At 42.3% G+C, this 23,692-nt stretch overlaps 1 protein-coding gene across 2 annotated transcripts in view; it reads right to left on the minus strand.

The window, feature by feature from the left end:
* Nucleotides 1-23,692, minus strand: part of PAQR8 (progestin and adipoQ receptor family member 8) — a 38,041-nt gene that overhangs the window by 13,241 nt on the left and 1,108 nt on the right. Inside the window, exon 2 of one of the 2 annotated variants that reach the window (XM_070732503.1) lies at nt 7,695-7,746. The gene's annotated coding sequence lies outside the window, so the exon portion shown is untranslated. Of the gene's footprint in view, nt 1-6,719; nt 7,165-7,694; nt 7,747-23,692 lie in introns of those variants that run through there. The other variant, XM_070732501.1, reaches the window with a different exon arrangement.

Here is a 23,692-nt window from a genome sequence, read left to right on the forward strand (position 1 = left end):
AAAGAATTGAGTTCTATATTTGTACAAACTCTGTCCCTTCAACACATTTTCATGTTATCATCATGCTAATCAGAAGGAGGGACAGTTATTCAAGGCAGTTATTTCCTTTTATAGTGGATTTTGAAAGCTAATGTTTGTGGCTCAGAATTTATCCATTTTTAATTTTAAACTGTTCCCAAAATTTCCAGGCAGCAGTTTTCTATTTTTTATAATTGGGATCTGGAATATTTTTTTCTCCCACTTTTAAAATAGCTCTAAGAGAAAAAATAAATTTTAATTCAGTTAATAAATACTTTCGCTTATTTCTTCTTTTTATATATAGGTAATGGTTCCCACGCATATGCATGCTAATCGTTTCCGGCTTTAGGGGCAGTGCTCATCTCCATTTCTAAACTGAAAAGCTAGCGTTCTCTGAAGACATTTCTGTGGTCATGTGGCTGGCATGACTCAATGCCAAAGGTGCATGGAGCGCTATTACCTTCCCACCAAAGTGATCCCTATTTTTCTACTTGCACGTTTTACATACTTTCAAACTGCTAGGTTGGCCAAAGCTAGGACAAGTAACGGGAGCTTACCCTGTTATGTGGCACTAGGGATTTGAACTTCTCTACTGCCGACCTTATGATCGACAAGCTCAGCGTCTTAGCCGCTGAGCCACTGCATCCCCTTTTATATACCGTGTTTGCCTCCCCAAAAGACTGGGTGTTATTTTCTTTCGGAAACCCCCTCCCCCTGAAATAATCATTTGGCCTTATTTCCAGGGAGGTCTTCGTTTTTATTTATTGTTTTTTTGAGGTACAGGAGGTGCCAAGTGTGGCAAGGCTTGTTGTGCCATTGCATGCATGGATGCTGCGGTAGCGTGATGAGTCTCACAAAGACTCATTTCTGGCAGAGTTTGGGGGAGAGAAAGAAAGACTTCTACTGCTTCTGCTGCTTTCCTTGCATGCCGCCAAAAGCAGAAGAAGCAGAAGTCTTTCCTTCTCTCCCCCAAACTCCACCATAAATGAGTCTTTGTAAGACTCGTCCTGCCACTGCTGTCACATTAGACTGTGCAATGGTACAACAAGCCTTGCTGAGTCCTGCTCCAAGAGGCGGCGGCGCGACGAATCTCATAAAGACTCATTTCTGGAGAAGTCTGGGGGAGAGAAGGAAAGACTTCTACTGCTTCTGCTGCTTTCCTTGCATGCCGCCAAAAGCGGAAACAGAGTCCTGCTCCAAAAGGCTGTGGCAAGACATTGAAGACAAGCGCTGTCAGGACAGTGCTGACCAGCCGCTCTCCTGGCCAGGTCTGGCCATGAGCAGACAACACTGACAGGACATCCAGTCACAAAGGCATGGCCTGGCCAACTGCTTTTGATGCAGAGTCCTAGGAAGCACACGCACAGCTGCGGGGGTGAACAGCTCACAAGCGGCTGTGTTGCTCTGCTGCCAGAAGTCCCGTTGACACCATCGCCTCCCTGTTCTTTGCACTGACTATGCATCTCATTGCCTGCCTATGGCACTCACATCGAGACCCGGCCAGGAGAGCGGCCTGCTGACGAGCGGCTAGCCAGTGATGTCCTGATGTCTCCTGCTGCCACCACTGCACCCTTGCTCATCATTGGATTCACCAGCTCTGATGGTTGCAACTTCATGCCACCACCCCCACAACCCCCAGGTATGGCGAGCCTGGATCATGACTCAACAAGGGGCCCTGTGGCAGGGCTGGGGGTGGCAAGAATGTGCAAGAAACACCTCCAGGCGCCCAGGGTGATAGAACAAGAGGCAGTTCCCGTTCAGCTCAGCTGATCTGCAGGTTGCATTAGCTGACCAGAGAAGGGAAGGGCCTCTTCCTGTGCTGGCAGTGCTCCCCCCTTAGCTTTGGGGAAGGGCGTATTTTTGGGAAACACGGTATAAGCCACCACAAATATTTTAATTAGAATTTTTTTCCTGATAAGAAATTTAAAATATTTTATTATTTTTATGTGTTACTCTCAAATCAGTAGTATAAACATGACTAAAATAAAGTAATCTCCACAATAAGCAAACTAAACAACCTAACAATTTTTTTCTATATATTTATTTTGATTTGAAAAATAGGATCATTTTGAGCTGTTTATGCTCTGCCCCTTTTCTAAATATGCAGATATCTTCAATCAGAAGTATATACAGACTCTTGAAAACAGAATCTGAATGACAATAATAACCAATTATGTATGGGTCATTTCAATAATTAACAATGAGTCTGAGTCCTTTTGGAGAAGGGTGGCTTATAAATCTAAGTAATTAAAATAAATTAAATTAAATTAAACATGCAGGAGGATATTTCCAGATTTGTCCTTTACACAAGTGTCTAGATAAGGATTCCGCTGTCCATATACTTATAAGAAGAGTGCCTGTTTGCAAGGCCAAAAGCTGGACTAAAAGATGGATTCAATTAGTAGTAGTAGCTCTGTTTAAAACAGGAAGGTGTTCTCTCTCAACATTATTTGCTTTGGTTTAGATGTCTATTTTATTTCTATATCTATTGATATAGTTAAAAAGCCCTTGAAATAGCTGCTCAGTCACACATTTGATAAACATCAAGAGATTCAACAGTCACTGTCCTTGCAGCAATAAAAGCATAACAAGTTATGGGTTGGCAGGTGTGAACAAATCAGACCTACACATGTAGGATTCATTAAACTAGCTACTTTACTGTTCTATGCCTATTTCAAAGGAATGTTTCCAGGTTGGCTGCTTTGCCTGGGAAAGATTAGATAAGGCTCAAAGAGGCTTTCCTGAAACCTGGGGATGGTGACAAGAGGCCAACAGGAAGTCCAGAGGTTTCATTGAGGCCTGCGCTCATGCACAGGGGAGCAGCCCAGAGGGGTTGTGTGTGCATATGTGAGTGGAAGGGCATTGCATTATGGATGTGGCATATGTGTGAGCACTATTGCGCACGGACACATCCTGTGGACACCCGAGCAAAAAAAATGTTCACCATCACTGTCCTAGGGAAATATTTTGACAATTAATGACACCACCTAACACTGAGGATGGAGCTTTCCCTTTGTTTTTTCGAGATGTATGATCATTTTAAAAATCATCTTATTTTAGGACATTTTTAAAAATAATTCTGTAAGAAACAACCACAAAGTGATGGGAAATTGTGTCAATGATATTTCATCAGCAGAGGAAATTTCAGCAAAAGAAAATAAGGAAAAGCCCAGCACTGCTGGTGTCTGAGAAAGGAATCAACCTTCCCCTACGTAGCTCAGAAAAGAACCACAAGTAGGCAGATGATTCAAACCGGCTCATTGCAAAATGTATGGGGGTTTTTTTGACACAGCAAATAAATATGCTTGTAACAGTTATATCACTTCTTAGCGTTTTAGCTAAGATCAAGTGTAGTGTATATCAATTAAATATTCTCTGGGGAGACAGGGAATGATGAACATGATGAGATAGTGCTGAAGATAATTTTTGCAGAAGTTCACACCTTTTAATAAAAGAAGAAAATAAAAGAAAACAAATATAAACAACCCAAAAAAACTGGTGGCGGGGGAGGGGGGAGAGGATTCTGAAAAATGTAGCAAAAGAAGTGCAAATGTAAAAAAATGGGATTTGCAAAAAATAGAAATGAGAGCAACTGTTCGCTTGCAATTGTATTTCATCACAGGATTATGTAAAATTCATTCTGAGCCTCCAGAGAACAAGGAGAGGTCTATACTGTATGCAGAAGCAGTAACAAATGGGAAGCAGCAAAGCATCTAATCTTTAATAAACATGCTCTCAATCTCAACTCTCTCTATCATAATCTAATCTAATTTAGCCTAATCTATTATTTATCTCTTTATATATCTCTATCATATTGAGTTATTATTAACTTCTGGCAACTTCCTGGACTAATGTCTGCTATTATCTTGGCAAAGTTTTCAGAAGTGGTTTGCCTTTGCCTGCTTCCTAGAGCTTAGCAAAAGTGACTGGCTCAAGGTCACCCGCTGGCTTTGAGTGTGAGGATTAGAACTCACACTTTCACATTTTATTTGGTAATTGTTTATAATGGGGAAAATCCTATTCCAGAAGCTTTACAGAATTTGCAGAATATTGAAGAATTTGTAAGGATTAAGAAACTCTGAAATCCAAGCCAAATCCTATGTCTATTGTCCAAATATTTTGTATGTACTAAGTAGGGATTCCCATTCCCTAAGCTAGTATCTTTCCAGATGTCAACTCCCAAAATGTTCAACTACCAGCAAGGTTCATTGTTTTCTAATTTTACTTATCATCCAGCCATTGGTTTGATAATTGAGACAGAAACATATGGAATATAGCTTCATATATTCTATGTTTAACAGCCCACTTTTTCCATCAATAATAATGTTTACATTGGGAAGTAAAAATTAGTAAAAAAAAGAACCTAATCCAAACTGAAATGTGGAGTAGTAGTTGACAGGATGGATTATGAGCAATAACCAGATCCTAGTCTATCCTCAAATCTAGATGCTTCCTGAGTAATTTTGGAGCAGTCACACCATCCTAGACTGTTGTGAGAAAAAACAGAAAGGGGGAACCCTACAGTATGTATGCCACCTTGACCTACAAAATAAAAGGCAAGATATAAATCAAATAAATAAATATATTTAATGCACAGTAAAAATCATTTTTCTTGTAATGCTCCATACTCTTGTATGAATTATGCATTAGGTACCGAAACAGATCAAGCTTCATTTTCCAGAACTTTAATGACTTTACAATCTAGACCAGTGATGGCGAACCTATGGTATGTGTGCCACAGGTAGCATGCGGAGCCATATCTGCTGGCACATGAGCCATTGCCTTAGCTCAGCTCCAATGTGCATGTTTGTCCCGGCCAACTGATTTTTGGCTCACGCAGAGGCTCTGGGAGGGCATTTTTGGCTTCCAGAGAGCCTCCAGGGGGATGGGGCAGGGCATTTTTACCCTCCCCTAGCTCCAGGGAAGCCTACTGGGCCTACCAGAAGTTGGGGAAAAGGCTGTTCCCAGCCTCCAGAGGGCCTCTGGGGGGTGGGGGGAGCTGTTTTTGCCCTCCCCAGGCATTGAATTATGGGTAATGGCACTCGCACATGCACGATAGTGCATGCACATACTCTTTTGGCACCCAAGGGGAAAAAGTTCGCCAAAACTGATCTAGACTGCAAATTACAATTCACAAACCCATTTCTGAATTTTCATTCAGGCCCATCAATTTCGCACTAGAGATTAGGAGTAAGAAATAAAAATTACAATGCCATTTTCAAAAATTAAATTTAAATACCGGTAAGTCATAAATAAACTATAAGAGATTCAGGACCAAACAGAAAACTTAGATTACTGTATATGCTAAAGAACAAAAAACTACTACCCTAGAAATCAGTCAAAAAAACCTAGCACTAGTTTTCTACAATCACAAAAGTATAACTTTATTTAAGTAATAGGATTAATACATTGCTTTTCTATTCTTGAGCAATCTCCAAGTTATTCTTTAAACATGTCCTTTTAAAAAAATGAGTAATATCCCAACACAATATTTTTTTTAATCCTCCCAAATCCCCAAACATTGCAGTTTCTTAAAAGTCCCCCCAAATTCAGTAAATATGAAACAGAACTCATTTCCTTAGGAGCTAGATCTTTAAAGGAACTCAGTTCTAATATAGCTAGCAGAACAACAACAACCAAAACAAAAAAAAACCAACAACAGGAGCACATGAAATTGATGCTGCCCCTCTCAGTTCCTTTGGTGGCAATTTATTTCCAATTCCAGGTTGGATGCCTAACTATCAAGGTCACTTCATTAACTGCACGTGGTTCCCCCAGACCTACCAGCAGCCATTACAATTATTTACATTAATAATCTTTGCTGTGGATTTTGTTGGAAGGAATTCCTTCTTACCCTTTTCCCCCCAAGACCCTATGAACAACTAAAATGCAAGACTGCCAGTTTATGTAGTGCTTAAGGCACAGGGCTAGAAATCAGTATATTGTGAGTTCTAAGTGTCTCCCCCCCCCCTTCCTCCTTTCCATCAGGATCATTCAAGAAGTCCTTCTTTTACAGTACTGAGTAGAAATTATCACAGCTCTGAGGAGCAGTAAATCCTGTTATGCAAACGACACTTCGAAAGCTTTTCTTCCACCTTGCCTTACACTTCTCGCCTCTGAATTCCGATTTCCCCAAGTTGCTCGGGACCCGTCACGACCAAGCTGAGGGAAAGGAGGACTTCATTCGTTCGGGTTGAATTCTCCGCTCAGAGCAAGCAGACCAAATCGGCCAAAGGAAAACGAGGCTTTTCCCCGTTTCCCCGCATTTACTCTGCCAGATTATTTCATTATCCCAAACCGTTGCAAAAACTACTTGTAAGCAACGCATCACAGTTGGAAGATGTAGCGGCATAACGTCACCGCCGCCCACGAATCCAAGACACAAACAAAACACACGCGGGCGGCCGCGCATACACACACACACACACACTCCCACCCAGAAAAACAAGTCTGCCGCGAAGAAAACAAGCAAGGATGTTTTGCAATAGGCGAGCATGAAGAGGTCTTCTTTCAAACAGGAGCTCATTTATTTGAGAGGGGCGGCGGGGGGGACGAACCGCAACAGGCTTGGGAGCTCAAATGGCAGTGATCCTGTTGCTCCGGCTTAATAGGGGAAAGAAACCTGCACCCTCTCCGGAGCGCTCTCTCCAAGGCTGTCGGGGCAAATGAAATGCAACCCGAGTCCCGGTTTAAACACTCACTTGAAAAGTACCCCCGGCCCAAAGAAGCAGCGGGGTTAAGGGCACTTCAGGTCAGAGGGCTCGCCCTCTCCTCTCCGGGCGACGGATGGAGGGATGGGTGGATGGAGACTCTTGCTCCGGGCGCTTCATCTCAGCCTCCGGCTCCCGCTTCGCCCACAGGATGGTTCTTCCGCCCTCTCCAGGCGCAGCGGCGTTTGCCTCCGAAGGAAGAAAGGCGAGGCAAGCGCCCCCACCGCCGCTTTCTCTCTGCTTCCCTTCCTAGTTTTTGCAGGGATGCGGCGGGGACTGGGGGCCTTGCGCTGCGCCGCGCCGCATTGCATTACTCTGCACACCGACTCCTCCCACCCTCCCTTCCGACAGTTGCTCCCCAGTCTGCCAACACAGATAGGCGAGGGGCGCGAGGGACGGCCACCTGCACCACCGGCCACGCGCGACGACAGCGCCCCGCCCCTGCGTCACCTGGCCCTTCTGTCGAATGGCACAGCCGCAGGTTCGCTGTCACTTGGGCCGGCCTCACTGCGCTGCGAGGTTCGCCACACGGCGGCGACCCTCGGATAGCTTGGACTTCTCGGGTTCAGAGGCCTATCGGGGTGAAGCCAGCCTTAGAGGGGTTTTTATAGAGGCAGCCTGTATATGATAGGTATAGTGACCATCCGTCCTTTATTATAAGGGAAAGTCCTGTCTTATGGAAAGCAGTCTTTTAGATTTATTTGTTTCTCAAAAACCAACATTTGCCCTGCATTTTCGTCATTTAACTCTTAAAGTATACACCAGGGGTAGGCAAAGTTGGCTCTTCTATGGCAAGTGGACTTCAATTCCCCCAATTCCTGAGTTAGCATGATTGGCTCAAGAATTCCACAAGTCATAGAAGAGCCAACTTTGCCTACCGCTGGTATACTGTACACCATACAGGGAACCACAATGCACAGTCTTGTGAAAAACAGAAAATTGTCTTTTTAAAACAAATGTACTTACCTCAGAATATGGGTTTTTGCAGTTTTTTCCTTGTCTTAGCTGTTGAATTTTCCTTTGTGGAGAAAAGGTACAAATACAGACAGTTAAATTTTTCACTGTTGTGAACTGCTTTTCAGATTTGCCCCCTTTTCAGGTTGTCCTTTACTTCCCCCCCCAAGAAAATATGGTTATCATAATTATAGGGCATCTCCCTCTCTCCCCCCCCTCCCTCCCCCCACAACTCATGCTTTGGGCAACAAACATGTTGACCAATTCCAGGTACAACCAAGGGATCAACACATGGTTGATCCCTCAAAAGGAGATATTAATATTCATATTCTCTCCCTCTCCCACTCTTTGCCTCTCCCTCCCTCCCTCCCTCCCTCCCTGCCTGTTTGTATGTGTCTTTGTTCATTCAGCCATCGCCAAATCTCACAGGCTGCCTGGACAAGTCCCTGTAGTTTTCTTACAAAGGTTTTTCAGAAGTGGTTTGCCAGTGCCTCCCTCCTAGGCTGAGAGAAAATGATTAACTCAAGGTCATCAAGCTGGTTTTGTGACCAGGATAGCACTAGAACTAAAATAAACCTGCATGCCTACCTAGAGGGACCATTATCAACATTTTGAAATCATGTGGAGGGAAATGTGAGATTCTGAGTCATAATCTTCCACAGACACAAGCAAACTAGAAAAAAATTGAGCTTCCCACACTAAAAATTGATTGTCATTCGAAATAGTCACATGTTCACTCTTTCATTACATTGTTGTAAAAGGTATGCTGCTTGTATTTTTCCACAGTTAAATCTTCAATAGCCCCTATTGTATGTTTCCAAATATCTTTTCAAATCTAATTTGTAAGCTCTGTGACAATAATCAGCAATCATCAGCATTAAAAGACCCACAGGGAGGAAAAATACCATGACTATCCAAAACCTTTGATCTTTTATTAGACCTTCAATATCTTTTGAATGGATTTATATTTTAATTTCACAGGAGCATGTGTGAAAAAAACTATTCTCTGCAATAAAATTCTTTCATGTTCTAAAAAAATTAAGTTTGTTCAGGATGTGGAGGGTGGGTGTTCGGAAACTCCAGATCGTGCAGAATGTGGCTGCAAAAGCAATCATGGACTTTCCTTGATCTGCCCATGTTACACCAACATTCCACAGCCTGCACTGGCTGCCTATCAGTTTCCGGTCACAATTCAAAGTGTTGGTTATGACGTATAAAGCCCTACATGGCATTGGACCAGGATAACTTCGAGACTGCTTTCTGCCGCACAAATCCCAGTAACCAATTAGGTCCCACAGAGTTGGCCTTCTCAGGGTTCCGTCGACAAAACTATGTCGTTTGGCAGGACCCAGGGGAAGAGCCTTCTCTGTGGCGGCCCTGGCCCTCTGGAATCAACTCCCCCCAGATATTAGGACTGCCCCACCCTCCTTGCCTTCCGCAAACTCCTGAAAACCCACCTAAGTCACCAGGCATGGGGAAATTGATTCCCCCAGTTGTCCCGCTTTATGTATGGTATGTTGAGTTGTGTGATTGTTTTTTAATAAGGGTTTCTTAATGTGTTCTGGTTTTTAATATTGGATTTGTAGACTGTATTGTTTGTTGGAGGCTGCTCCGAGTCCTTCGAGAGGGGTGGCATACAAATCTAATAAATAAAAAATAAATAAATAATAAACAAATAAATAAATAATAAATAAATAAATAAATAATAAAGGTAGTGTCATTGCCTCCCACTGCTGAAAAAATTCTTCTAGCCGTTTTCCCTCCTGGTGTTATGTGACTCATTAGTGGTACAAGGTCTCAGGTGTGAAGGGAGAGCAGGTGTCTTAAATTTGGTGTTATTGCTCTCACTCTCATATACTGGTCACTGGAAGATCAACATGGCACCTCATGGCAATAAATTCTCTTGAGGATCTGAAAAAACAAACTATGGCTCTACATAAAGATGGCCTAAGCCAGTAATGGTGAATTTCTTTCCCCTCAGATGCCAAAAGTGTGTGTGCTTGTGTTTGTGCTATTGCGCATGCATACATTCATACCTTAATGCTCCCCCTCTACATGCACATGCAATCCCCTCTATGCTGCCCTGCCACCACACATGTCTGCATAACCCCCTATCCCCCATTTCCCGACTTCCAGTGGGCCTGTTTTTCAGTCTGCCCAGATTCCAGAGGCTTTCTTGGAGCCTGGGGAGGGCAAAAAGTATCTCTCCTGCCCCTTTGGAGGTCAAATCACCTTCCCAGAGCCTCCACGCAATCTGAGAACCAGCTGACCAATGCATTGGAGCTGAGCTACAGCAATGGCTTGTGTGCCAGTAAATATGGCTCTGTCTGTCTCCTGCGGCATGCGTGCCATAGGTTCGCCATCACAGGCCTAAACTATAAGATTGCCAAGTGCCTGAAACTGAGCTGCAATCCAGTGGCCAAGACAATACAGTGGTCTTGCCATGGTCAACCAAAGACGTTGAGTGCCCATGCTCAGCATCATATCCAGAGGTTGGCTTTGGGAAATAAGACATATGAGTGCTGCCAGCATTGCTGCAGAGGTGGAAGGGGTGGAGTCAGCCTGTCAGTGCTCAGACCCTATGCCACACGCTGCATCAAATTGGTCTGCAAGGCTGTCGTCCCAGAAGGAAGCCTCTTCTAAAGATGATGCACAAGAAAGCCTGCAAATGGTTTGCTGCAGTCAAGCAGACTAAGCACATGGATTTCTGGAACCATGGCGTGTGGTCCGATGATACCAAGATAAATTTACTTGGTTCAGATGGTGTCAAGGAGTACACAAGTGTGTCTTGCTTACAGTCAAGCATGGTGGTGGGAATGTCATGATCTGGGGCTACATGAGTGCTGCTGGCACTGGGGAGCTGCAGTCATTGAGGGAACCATGAATACCAACATGTACTATGACATACTAAAGCAGACCATGATCCCTTCCCTTCAGAGATTGGGTCGCAGGGCAACCACCCCAAAGACACCTCCAAAACGATCACTGCCTTGCTAAATAAGCTGAGGGTAAAGAGATGGACTGGCCAAGCATATCTCCAGACCTAAACTCTATTGAGCATTTGTGGGGCATCTGAAATGGAAAGTGGTGGTGTGCAAGGTCTCTTAACATCCACCAGCTTTGTGACCTCATCATGTAGGAGTGGAAGAAGAGTCCAATGACAACCTGTGACGCTCTGGTGAACTCTATGCCCAAGAGGGTTAAGGCGATCCTGGAAAATAATGATGGCCACACAAAATATTGATACTTTGGGCCTCATTTGGACATTATCACTTAGGGTTGTACTTTTGTTGCCAGCAGTTTAGACATTAATGGCTGTGTGTTGTGTTATTTTGAGGATACAGCATATTTACCCTTATACAAGTTGTATATTCACTACATTGTGGCTAAGTGTCATTTCTTCGGTGTTGTCACATAAAAATAAATATTTACAAAATGTGAGGGGGTGTACTAACTTCTGTGACATATAGATGCTTATCTTTGGAGCTCCTAGATAGAGCTTTCTAATATAATTTGTGGGCTGCTCCTGTTTGAAAGTTGAAGACCACAAGTCTTAAAGTTGCCAAGGTTCGAGACCCCTGCTCTAAATAGGAGTACTCCAGTAACCAACTTCAGACAATCTTAGAAGGATAGGATGGGATGTGACGGGACAGGATAGGATTCTTTATTGGCTAAGAGTGATTGGACGCACAAAGAATTTGTCTCCAGTGCATAAGACAGACAGTTAGAGAGGTACAAATGACAGATTCATTTATTCCTCTGTAGAATTATATCGGCATCTCCTTGAGCAGTCTGTGCTTTCTGAGTTGGTTCAGGAAGAATATTCTTTCTGTGCTTCTTAATGACATTTTGATTGTTAGGTATCCATTTCAAGTCCTGGGAGATTATAGGACACAGAACCTTGAGGGTCTCTATTGTTGATATTGTGTTGTCTAGCATTGTAAGAAGTAATAGGAGGGATTCTCCTAAAATCTATTATTATTTCTAGTTTTGAGTGTGTTCATTTCATGTTCTGGCCGCACCACAGGCCTGTTCAACTTAAGTTTAAGTTTAAGTTTAATCAGATTTGTATGCCGCCCCTCTCCGCAGACTCGGGGCGGCTCACAGCAATAACAATACAGTGTAAAACAAATTTAAGTTAATTTTAAAAAAAATATTTCCAATTTATATGCAGATTCATTCTCTCAAATGAGAGCAATGATTGTTGTATCATCTGCAAACTTCAGTTCTTTAACAGATGAATCCTTTGAGACACAATTATAGGTACATAGATAGAAGAGTAATGGAGAGAGCACACAGCCCTGGGAGTCACCTATGCTAATTGTACAGGAATCCAATTTTGACTAGCTTCACCTGATGCTTCCTATCTGTTAGAAAGTTTGTAATCCACTTACAGGTATGGTCAGACACAGTTAGTTGAATCAGTTTAGTGAAAAGAATATCTGGAATGATGGTATTGAATGCCAAGTTGAAGTCTACAAAAAGTACCCTTGCATTGATTGTTGGAGATTCAAGATGATGTAAGATGTAGTGCAATGTAATATTAACATGCCCGTCTGTTTGTTTGGAAGGCAATTTACAAGGGGTCTAACAGCACATCTGTGATATAGATGGGCCAGCACTAATCTTTTGAAGGTTTTTATAACTACAGATATCAGAGCAACCAGAAGGTAGGAATTGTTCACCTGGCTTAATCCTAGGACTACAGGCTAGACTGGAAAGTTAACAAAAATTCCTGAAAAACAAAGACAAAACCTCTCTGTAACAGATCATTTCTGTGACTCAGCAGGGTGTTGCCTTTGCCTTCTTATCAGTTCTAAATCTTGCTTGCAAAGGGTGTGTTGTTCTTGTCATTCCTTGACTATTACTATGGTATCATGGTTTTCTTACATCAGTTATTTTTCCAACAAAATGGAATAAATCCAATCACCTGAATGCTTATAACTACAATGACACCTCTGTGGCATCTACTCAGGCAGGCAGCGGTCAGCTTTTCTTAGTTTTACTATGATTTGTGCTGGAAAGAAGATTCACTAATCTGTCTTTTATACTTTCCTTATAATGATGCCTTTGAGACCTGCCACAATCTCTACAGTAGTATAACATTTGGCCTTTGGGCATCAGTACTGTGATTCACAACCCAAAAGTGGATTGGCTACATCCTTGACAATTCTCATCTTTCTATCTAAACCAGTGCTTCCCAACCTTTGGCCATGCCCTACCTAAGCATCTCTAAAATCCTGATACACACACAAACACACCCATGACATACAATTCTTACTATTCAAACAGTGAACTCCTTCTCACACGGAAGAAGCCTAAAAGGCCATTAACTTGGTTTAATCAAGGTTCCAATTGCCCCCATGAAAAATCCAATTGCTCCCCTGTGGGGCATGGGCCCCACGTTGGGAACCGCTGATCTAAACCCTAGCATTCATTCCCTTTTCCTAATCTGTTGTCCCTTAGCCAGTTATAAAGTCAACCAAAAATCACAATCATTTCAACTAAAGATCATACAACTTGACTCTTAATCATTTGTTCTTTTTTTTTTAGTTGGCTCCTTAGTTTTAGGTCCACAATTTAGTTTCTAAGTTTTAATTACTTATTTTTAGTTCCTTTGTTTCCTTTTATTATACAGTATATACAATCCATATTGATAGACCTGTTCATCTTGCACCAACAGGTGAGAGATGGCTAAATAAGGAATTTGGATGCATGGTCTTGTGATTTTTTTGATTAATTGAAATTATAGTTTGATACCAGGCTATTGTGCATTCCTCTGAAGAAAAGTCCATTGCCTATATATCTAATGCATGATTAGATGAAATTTTTCTATTAGCACTATAGTATAGAGTTGTACATAATTTGTTAGGAGAAAAGGTCCTTGAGTTCAAGTGCAGGGCTGTCCTCCAAAATACGAAGAGTGGAGAATAGGACAAAGTAGTGGCAAAATAAGACAAGATTTAAAAATTAAATTGACTTTTTATATTAAAAATTATACCAGTTTTGGGGAAAAGATCTAGGAAATGTACACAAAAGTTAATGGGGCATATCTATCTCAGAGACTTTTACATGGCAAAGGATATGAAAAGATACTGGTAGTTGCTTTTCGCAAGAGGAGTTGAGATAGATTATAATCATTTCCTGACTACCCTTCTCTTCTATCCCAGCAGCTTTTCTACACTAGAACAATAGTTTCTACTATTTTCATCTATGTACTATTTTTATCTGGGTGTCTTTTTCCCAAGGTATGGACTTTTTTGTATGTATTTTATAGCTCCAGACTTTGGAACACTCTGTCCAACAACTTTGGATTGCTGCACTGCCTCCTTCTCTTTATCTTTTCATCTCAGACAAGGTTTTTTAAACTGAATTTGGTTCTCAACAGCACCATCCTGCTTTGATGCATATGTCAAATATCACACACAATTTACCAGGATAAAATCCCAAAGTATTCCAAGAGGTAGGCAGCCAGGACACCCATATTATTCCAGCTTGTCTGAACTTAAAAGTGGGATACCTAGGGTATTGCTTCCGTAGTAATCTGACCCACGAATGTCACTTGGTAGAAAATTATGTTTCCAGTTTCATCTTAAAAACTGCTTTCCTCAGAAAAATGAAGAAAAAGGGAATTTCTGTTTTTCCAAATACCATCCGAATCTCATATGATAACCAAACACAGAGAGAAAAAGAAGAAGCAAGGATAACATGATGGCCACGAGGGAAACGTTCTGGGCACTCTGTTTAAAGTTACTAACTATGCTTCCAGCCAAGACGTAAATGGTGTGATTGTTTTCATGAGTGGAATCAGAAGAAAAGTAGTTGGGCATTCTGATACAAATCAATATTTACTGCAAAATTTACTTAGACTGTGTCAAAAAGAACCACCACTATTTTTGCTCCAAATATTGTTTCCTGATGGCTTATGACTCTTAGGTGAAACTTAAACATAACACATCTACAAAAGCATAGGGATAATTAATTAATTCAATATATATATAGCCAACCATTTTACTTTTATGTGACTCTAGCAGAGTGTACTGTTTACTTGCCTATGTAATGTTTGTTTGTTTATTTATTTATTATTGATTGATTGATTGATTGATTGATTGGATTTGTATGCCGCCCCTCTCCGTGAACTCGGGGCGGCTAACAACAGTGGTAAAAACAACATGTGACAATTCAATACTAAAAAATAGCTAAAAACCCTTGTTATAAAACCAATCATACATACAAACATACCATGCATAAATTGTAGAAGCCTAGGGGGAGAGAATATCTCAGTTCCTCCATGACTGACGGCAGAGGTGGGTTTTAAGGAGCTTACGAAAGGCAAGGAGGGTGAGGGCTATTCTAATCTCTGGGGGGAGTTGGTCCCAGAGGGCCGGGGCCGCCACAGAGAAGCCTCTTCCCCTGGGTCCCGCCAAACGGCATTGTTTAGTTGACGGGACCCTGAGAAGGCCCACTCTGTGGGACCTAACTGGTCACTGGGATTCGTGCGGCAGAAGGCGGTCCCAGAGATAATCTGGTCCGGTGCCATGAAGGGCTTTATAGGTCATAACCAACACTTTGAATTGTGACCGGAAACTGATCGACAACCAATGCAGACTGCAGAGTGTTGGTGTGACATGGGCATACCTAGGTAAGCCCATGATTGCTCTTGCAGCTGCATTCTGCACGATCTGGAGTTTCCGAACACTTTTCAAAGGTAGCCCCATGTAGAGAGTATTATAGTAGTCGAGCCTCGAGGTGATCAGGGCATGAGTGACTGTGAGCAGTGAGTCCCGGTCCAGATAGGGCCGCAACTGGTGCACCAGGCGAACCTGGGCAAACGCCCCCCTCGCCACAGCTGAAAGATGTTTCTCTAATGTGAGCTGTGGATCGAGGAGGACGCCCAAGTTACGGACCCTCTCTGAGGGGGTTAGTAACTCCCCCTCCCCAGGGTAATGGATGGACAGATGGAATTGTCCTTGGGAGGCAAAACCCACAGCCACTCCGTCTTATCAGGGTTGAGTTTGAGTCTGTTGACACCCATTCAGACCCCAACAGCCTCCAGGCACCGGCACATCACTTCTACTGCTTCACTGACTGGACAAGGGATGGAGATGTACAGCTGGGTATCATCTGCATATTGATGATACCTCACCCCATGCCCTTGGATGATCTCACCCAGCGGTTTCATGTAGATATTAAATAGTAGGGGGCAGTGTTCCCTCTAATTTTTTGGAGGGGTGGGCGGAAAAGTATAGTGTCTGGGTGGCATAGAAAAAATAAATAAATAAATAAATAAATAAACAAACAAACAAATAAAAAACCCACCCTGTTTTGCCTCAGAGAATTTCAAAATAAAATACTGTACTGTGTGTCTATAACAGTGAGCTCATAATAGGGCAACTCTATCAATATCAAAATGCCACTTAAATAGTTGAGCTAGTTTCAAACTAGATTTTGATTTTCTTTCTCTCTTCCTTACTCCCATTCTTTTTCTTTCTCTTTTCCTTCCTCTCTTTTTTCTATCTGTTTCTCTCTCTTCCTCTCTTCCTCTCTCTCTCCTTCCCTCTCACTCTTTCCCTCTCGGCTTCTGGGCAGGTTTGGAAAACTCTGAGTTGATGATGATTTTTAAGTGAGCAATTGCTCACTGCTCAGCTTAGAGGGAACTATGGTAGGGGGCAGAGGACCGACCCCTGAGGCACCCCACAAGGGAGCAACCTAGAGGTCGACCTCTGATCCCCCACTAACACCGACTGCGACCGACCGGAGAGGTAGGAGGAGAACCTCTGAAGAACAGTGCCTCCCACTCCCAACCCCTCCAGCCGGAGCAGAAGGATACCATGGTCGATGGTATCGAAAGCCGCTGAGAGGTCAAGGAGCACCAGGACAGAGGATAAACCCCTGTCCCGGGCCCGCCAGAGATCATCCATCAGAGTGACCAAAGCAGTTTCTGTGCTGTAGCCGGGCCTGAATCCTGACTGTTGAGGACCTAGATAATCGGCTTCTTCCAAGGACCGCTGGAGCTGGAGCGCCACCACCTTCTCAACAACCTTCCACATGAAGGGAAGGTTGGAGACTGGGCGATAGTTGTTAAGGATGGCTGGGTCCAGGGAAGGCTTCTTGAGGAGGGGGCGCACAAGTGCCTCCTTGTAGGGAGCCGGGAAGGACCCCCTCCCCAAAGAAGTGTTGACAATCTCCTGAACCCAGCTCCGCGTCACCTCCCTGCTGGCAGAGACCAGCCAGGAGGGACACGGATCCAGCAAACAGGTGGCGGAACTCACAGCTGCAATGGCCTTGTCCAGGTGTCACCAGATCAAACTCTTCCCAGACACATGGACAAGTACGTGCCCCAGTCACCTCGACTGTCTCGTTGTCAGTCGACTCTATTTCCCAATTGGAGTTGAGGTCCGCCCAGATCCGAGCGATTTTATCAGCGAAAAACGTGTTAAAATCTTCAGCACTACTCTGCAAGGGCTCCCCAACTCCCCCCTGGTTAAGAAGGGAGCGGGTCACCCTAAACAGAGCGGGCGGGCGGGATTCTGCTGATGCGCATCTTGCCGCCATGAGCACCACTTTGTAAGTCTTAACGTGAGCTCTTACAAGTGTTCGATCGGATTCAGACTTACTCTTCCTCCATCGCTTCTCTAGACGTCTCTTCTACCTATGTACCGGTAGTTGAACAATACAAGATGTGTACTTTAGTTGAAAAAAGTGTCAGCGTACAATTTCTTGAATCCAGGAAGATGAGATATCTGGTTATAACTCTGCCAATCTTAAATCCAAAAAGGAACTCCCAGCTAAATAAAAATGAGCACATTATTTACTTGTCAGAGAACATCAATGACAGAAGATAGTCCATGGCTACATTACAGATGCACAGGGAAGGAGGGAAGGACTTTGTTTTAAATTTTATTTTTGATTTGAGTTTCTTAATTTCTCAATAGAGTTGAGAAATATTTTGGTTGACACTAAAAATAACAAAATCCAATTCACCATTGTGAAGAAGTTACATCATGACTGTGCCTTTGATCAACTTATTCCTATGTACAGTACATTTTCAACTTTCCGTAGCCTTTCTCACTTCAATATGTTGGGACAGCAATTCTCTGCATTCTGGCTGAGATTCTAAGAACTGCTATCTCAATTCATCCAGGCCAAAGAGCCTCAGGTTGTGGGAGGGGGGGGGGGACCATGAAGTTCAATGCTTACCTCTTCTTTAAATTATAAAACCCATGCAGGATGAGAATGGCCATGATGATATATCTCTCCTACAATTGTTGAATCATTACTTTCATTCAGGTCTACTAATCAATTTACATGCTTCCACACCCTGTTACACCAATATACAGAACAGCTCACTAATGCTGATTCAAACATTTGGGTTGCAACTTTTGTGTGTCTTGATTGATATGTCTGTGTTTGGCCTTAATGCTGATGTCAATGCAGAATGTCATATCAGCATGAGAGCAAGATAATTTCTTTTCATATGTTTCCTTATCTACGGTTTCTAAATTAAGAAATCTTAAAGTAGAACAGTTACTGTTCTAATTCATTCCCTTTGCTTTATTTTCTCTATTGACATAGTGATGAATAGCACTTAGCAATAGCACTTATACCGCTTTATAGTGCTTTATAGCCCTTTCTAAGCAGTTTACAAAGTCAGCATATTGCCACCAACAATTGGGCTCTCATTTTACCCCCCTCGGGAGGATGGAAGGCTGAATCAGTCTTGAGTCTGTTGAGATTTGAACTGCCAAATTGCAGGCATCCGGCAGTCAACAGACATAGCCTGCAGTACTGTACTCTAACCACTGCGCCACAGGGGCTGATACTATTGAATATTGGTGAATAAGGTTTAGACCAGAGGTCACCAACCTTTCAGATCTCAGGGACCACTCAAATCATAATTTTAAATCCCGCAGATCACAAATATCTGTCTAATGACTGGTTAAGTGGTCATGTGATTGGGTACGCATTGCCAACTCTGTCACTCTCATCAAGGGGCACCTCATCAACCTCTACTTGCCCCTCCACTACCAGCCATTCCCCGCTTCCCCGCCTGGGATCCATAGAGCCCCAACAGGAAGCAGTTGTTGGAGTTAAGCAGCCGCCATGAGAAAGAGCTGGCAAAGCAACTGGCTCAGTTCAAATTGCATCTGAAAGGGAAGGAGGCTCAAAAGAAGCATCTCACTGAAGACTACCAGCATAGGCTTTCCAAGCAGTGGGAAGAGCTGCAGAAGTGCAAGGTCAGGTACTGGCACTGGAGGCTAGCCGTAGTTTGAGGACTCCTGATTTAGTGCAATATAAAAAATGCAAATAATTTTTTTGCAGACCACCCAAATTTTCTCGTGGACTACCGGTGGTCCACACACCACCAGTTGGTGATCGCAGGTTTAGACAGTTACTCCTTTTGTGAGTGAAGGTAAATACATGTGTCCTAGGATATTATTGCAAGATCAAGTCTGAAGACCAAATCACCAGGACCAAAGGTTTATTCTTCCAAATTTTTGTGTTTGTGCTAAAGTCCATCAGGGAATTTCTTTCTCTCTGGAATAATTCTTTGCATGAGGAAATTTGCTATGATAGGAAACTAAAAATGACTATAATATAACTGATTCACTTTTCCCAAAGCATCTTTGGACATAAGAATAGGAATAAGATAAGAATAGAAAGGATTAAAGAAAGACCTGCAAACAGAAGTAGGATGACTGTGGCAAAGAAAATAAAGAGGTTACTAATAGTGATAGACATCAAGTGCAATCCTGAAACATCAGGAGCACTATTAGCATTGACCAAATCCCCATCCATCAATTGCAAAAGATAGTTTTGGAAAGCTTATATCCTGCAACTATATCTAGCTCCATCAAACAACTTTTTAGTATCCCAGGTCCTTGGGAAAGATTCGATAGGTGGACATAATTGACAAATTCAGTCTAAACATCTGGCTGATTCTCTAACGAATCAAAATAATTTATTAAACTTATATGTCCCCTGACCCTCAATGATTTTGGGAGACATAATGCAAAGAGTCCAATCTTTATATTAATAAAAATTCGGTAACTGGACCTAATAATCAACCTGATATTATAACAAGTAACCTTCCATTTTTTAAAAAATGCAGCCAATGTGGTTTAGGAAACTTTCAGTCTGAGTAGGAAAATAGTGTATTTTCACCAGAAATTCATACTTCTGGATGGGTCAGTGCGACTGAATCTCCAAATCACAGTGCAGACATAAAAATATTTGTTTAATATAATCATTAGAAATATGGTGCCCCAAACACTGTCTTGCAATCACCAGTGGCTTTTAATGTTTTGAAATGTTTTTATATGCTTTTAATTACATTTTTTTCTTTTTATATTTTAGCTATACAGTGCCTTGATGCCATTCATCACATCATGCAAATAAGTCACACAGCTATATATTATATTGTTATAGGTTCCTTCCGTTTTTTGCCTCCACGCTTCCTCTTTCCTTGCCTCCTCCCCCCCTTTCTTAATTCCTTTTCTCCCTCATTAGGTCCCCACCTCTCTCGCTCCCTCCCTTCCTTTCTGTCATAGTTCTTTTATGTATAGCCAAATCGGTGGGCTCTAAAACTCAAGACCTTCAACACAACGACACAGGTCCTTATGCAACACACACACGCACAATCAAAGGCTACTACTCACTGATTACTACTCCTCTCTTTCCCACTTCTATTACATCTCTTACAATTACTTCAATTAATATTCCTTGATGGAGGGATACTGATAGAGAGCAGTATCTTTTTCTAGCTACTTGAGGCTGCTTTACAGACACCAACCCCATTAACTGCAGTTGCCTCTCTGGTTTTATACCCAACAATTGCTAATGGCCCCAAGCCTTGCAGCATAAATGAGTCTTAAAACTCTTATGGAAGGCGAGAAGGATGGGGGAAGTACGAATCTCTGGTAGGAAATTATGAAGAAAAAGAAAGACCTAGCTAAGCTCTTCATCAAAAAATGAAAAATGTAAATAAGTTCAAAAGGAGTTGATTCTAGCAAAGAAATCACTCTTAATGAGAAGACTCTGAAATCTCAGACTAAAATGCTCTAAATGATCTTGAGGTAGAGAATAAAATTTAAAAAATTCACACAGGAGAATTTTATATCAAGGGGTCTAGACAATGCTAGGTACAGAAATTGGATTGAGCAGGTAATCAAATCCTGAAATAAAGCAAGGCAGTTGGTAAACCATTTTCACTGAACTAAAAGTGAATGGGCCAATGTGACCTTAGTCAGAGGTGGGCTGCTAAGGTGGAACGGTGATGTGTGCTCGCCCCATGGCTCTGGGTGCTAGCTGAGTCCAGCACAATTATGCTACTGCACATGCGTGTACTCATGTGATTTCGCTACCTGCCCAGGTACAGTAGCATAATTGAGCTGGACTCTGCTAGCCATGGGGGTGAGCACATGTCACCATGCCACCTTAGCAGCAGGTGTAATTCACCTCCTCATTGAAACTCAGTTTTTGCAAATGCAGGGGAATGGGGTGCAGGGTGGGAGACTTTTTGAAAAACCCAGGGACAAAAAATTGGAAGTGAAAGAGGAGGGGGTAGAAAAAGAATGTGTGGGATTTGCAATCAGGCCGCCATTAGTCATCCAGAACACAGTCTCTTCAGAAATTGAGAAATAATGGGATGTTTCTCAGTGCTGCATTAGGTGGCCAATCCATCCTAGCAATTTATTTATTCTATATTTCATATGGTCTGTCTTGTCCTTTGTTATTTATTCACCTGTCTTGCTTGTTCTAAAACATATTCATTTATTAACCTACAGTTCTACTCAAGTGAGTATTCTCTCTAAACAACGGAGCAGGGAGGAATTCCCTTTACTATACTGATAAAAGGTAAAGTTGAATAGTTACCATGGATTAGAAAACATACCACCAGCTTTAAGAAGAGATGCATATAGAACAGTGTCAAGTTACAAGAAAAATAGTACTGTACTTTGTTTAGAGAGTGAAATGGCCAAATGAGGAAATACCATAATCACTATTTTGTTTCTTCCAGTCAAATAGACTCCAGGTGATTGCCTGGGCAAGTCCCTGCTGGTTTCTTGTCAAGACTTGTGGAAGTGATTTATCCTTGCCTTCTTCTTAAGTCTGAGAAAAAGTGTCCCAAGGTGACCCATCTAGCTTCATATTTAAGACAGGGCCACAACTCACAAATTTTCCAGTTACTAGCTGGATGCTTTAACCACTACAGCAAACTGATTTTCCAAATGAGGAAAACAAACTGGCAAATGTGCAGGATACAGAAGAAAATAGCTTCAACATCCTTTTGAGGAAAATACCATTAAAAGCCACCATATCCATTGAGGAATGTATCATTAAGAGCCAGTATTTTGAGGGCCCTCTTAATAAAGACCAACAACTAAAAAAAGTCACCAAATCTGATTGGACTGACAGTTAGATGATGTGTATGAAGAGAAAAATCATCGAGTATCATCTGACAAGGACATTTTCTGACATATTTGGCCATCAATTATGTGCCCTACCTCCTCTCCTCAGTAATAAATAGAGCATTATAAATGTTTACAAGAGCCAGGTTAGAAACTGGGAGATGGTAAATTTTACTTCTGTTAGGGATGGGTTCCTACTTACCTCACTGCCGGTTTGCTTCATACCATGCCACGAAGCCAAAAACAAGATGGCGACCATATGCACAGTGCCGGAAACACAGCTTCTACACATGCTCAGATGGGGGGAAAAATTCAGGAAAAAAATCAAAAAGAAAAAAAGATGACAGCACCCACAGACTGGCACCAACCAAACTGGGTTGTCAGCAGTGGGTCACTATCGGTTCAACTGAACCGGGAGGAACCCAGCCCTGAGTTCTGCCCTAGGCACAAAACAAGATGGATGGCCTTAGGAAACAAACTGCTTTGGGGGGGGAAAAACTTTCCAAGAAAACTGCAGAGACCAGTCCAGGCAGTTTCGAAGAGTCAAGATTGACTTAAAGGCATTATAATTGCATACAAGATCTTTCTATGATTCTTCCAAATAAAATTTCTCAACACACCCAGCTATTTTCAGCATAAACCTAGCAGGTGAAAAATAATGGATATTATCCTGTTTCTTAAACATGAGATGAATTGTAATGCAAACACCCATAACTGGTTTTTAAAGTTGATTCTGTTGCTCCAGGCTTCACTGTTGAATCATTCTATTGCTATGGAGATAATATTCATTTTACCTCTTTCCCTCATTTCAATACAAATATTTCCAGATTCTTTGTTTACACAGGTCAAGCTCAGAGAGTACTAAGGACCTGAGAGTTCAATCCTGAGCTACAAATATTTTTTTCTATCAGAATTTGGTTTGTATTTGGTGTTTCCTGGGAACGTTTTTCATCATCTCAGTCTAGCTTATAATTCTGTGATTTCCTAGTGATCTCCCACCCAATTGTTTATCAGAGCTCTGTTTTCATTGGCAGAGGGCTGCAGGAGATCATCATGGCCACAAGTGCCCCCCATTCGCTGGCAGTGTGCCAGCAAAACAAACTACTAGCAAAAATGGCATTTGGTCACAAGGCAAGAAGGCATCAATAAATGTTTCCCCTTTGGCATTTGAACATCCAAGAGGGGGCAGGAGAGGAGAAAACAAAAGAGGAAAGACAAAGAAAAAGTTGGGAAGAGAGCAAGGAAGGAAAAAGAAGAAAAGAGGGGAAGGAAGAAGAAAGGAGAATGAAGAGGAAAGGAAAAAGAAGAAGGAAGGAAAAGGGAGGGAGGGAGGGAGGGAGGCTGGCTGAGAGGGAGTGGGCCTCCCTGACTTTGCTCTCCCACACAAATCATGAGCAACCTGGCTTGCTGATCTCAGCAAGGAAATCGAGTTTGACACCCGTTATAGAATAAGATATGGAGTCAGATCAGGAATGAGGTATTACAGAAAAAAGGAAGTAATTTTTCTTGCCAATTAATATTTATTTATTTATTTGATTTTTTTTAATGCTGCCCTTCTCCTTAGACTCAGGGTGGCTAACAACATATTAGCAATAGCAC

The sequence above is a fragment of the Erythrolamprus reginae genome, chromosome 1 (assembly GCF_031021105.1).
Source record: "Erythrolamprus reginae isolate rEryReg1 chromosome 1, rEryReg1.hap1, whole genome shotgun sequence".
In the NCBI taxonomy this organism is placed as follows: domain Eukaryota; kingdom Metazoa; phylum Chordata; class Lepidosauria; order Squamata; family Dipsadidae; genus Erythrolamprus; species Erythrolamprus reginae.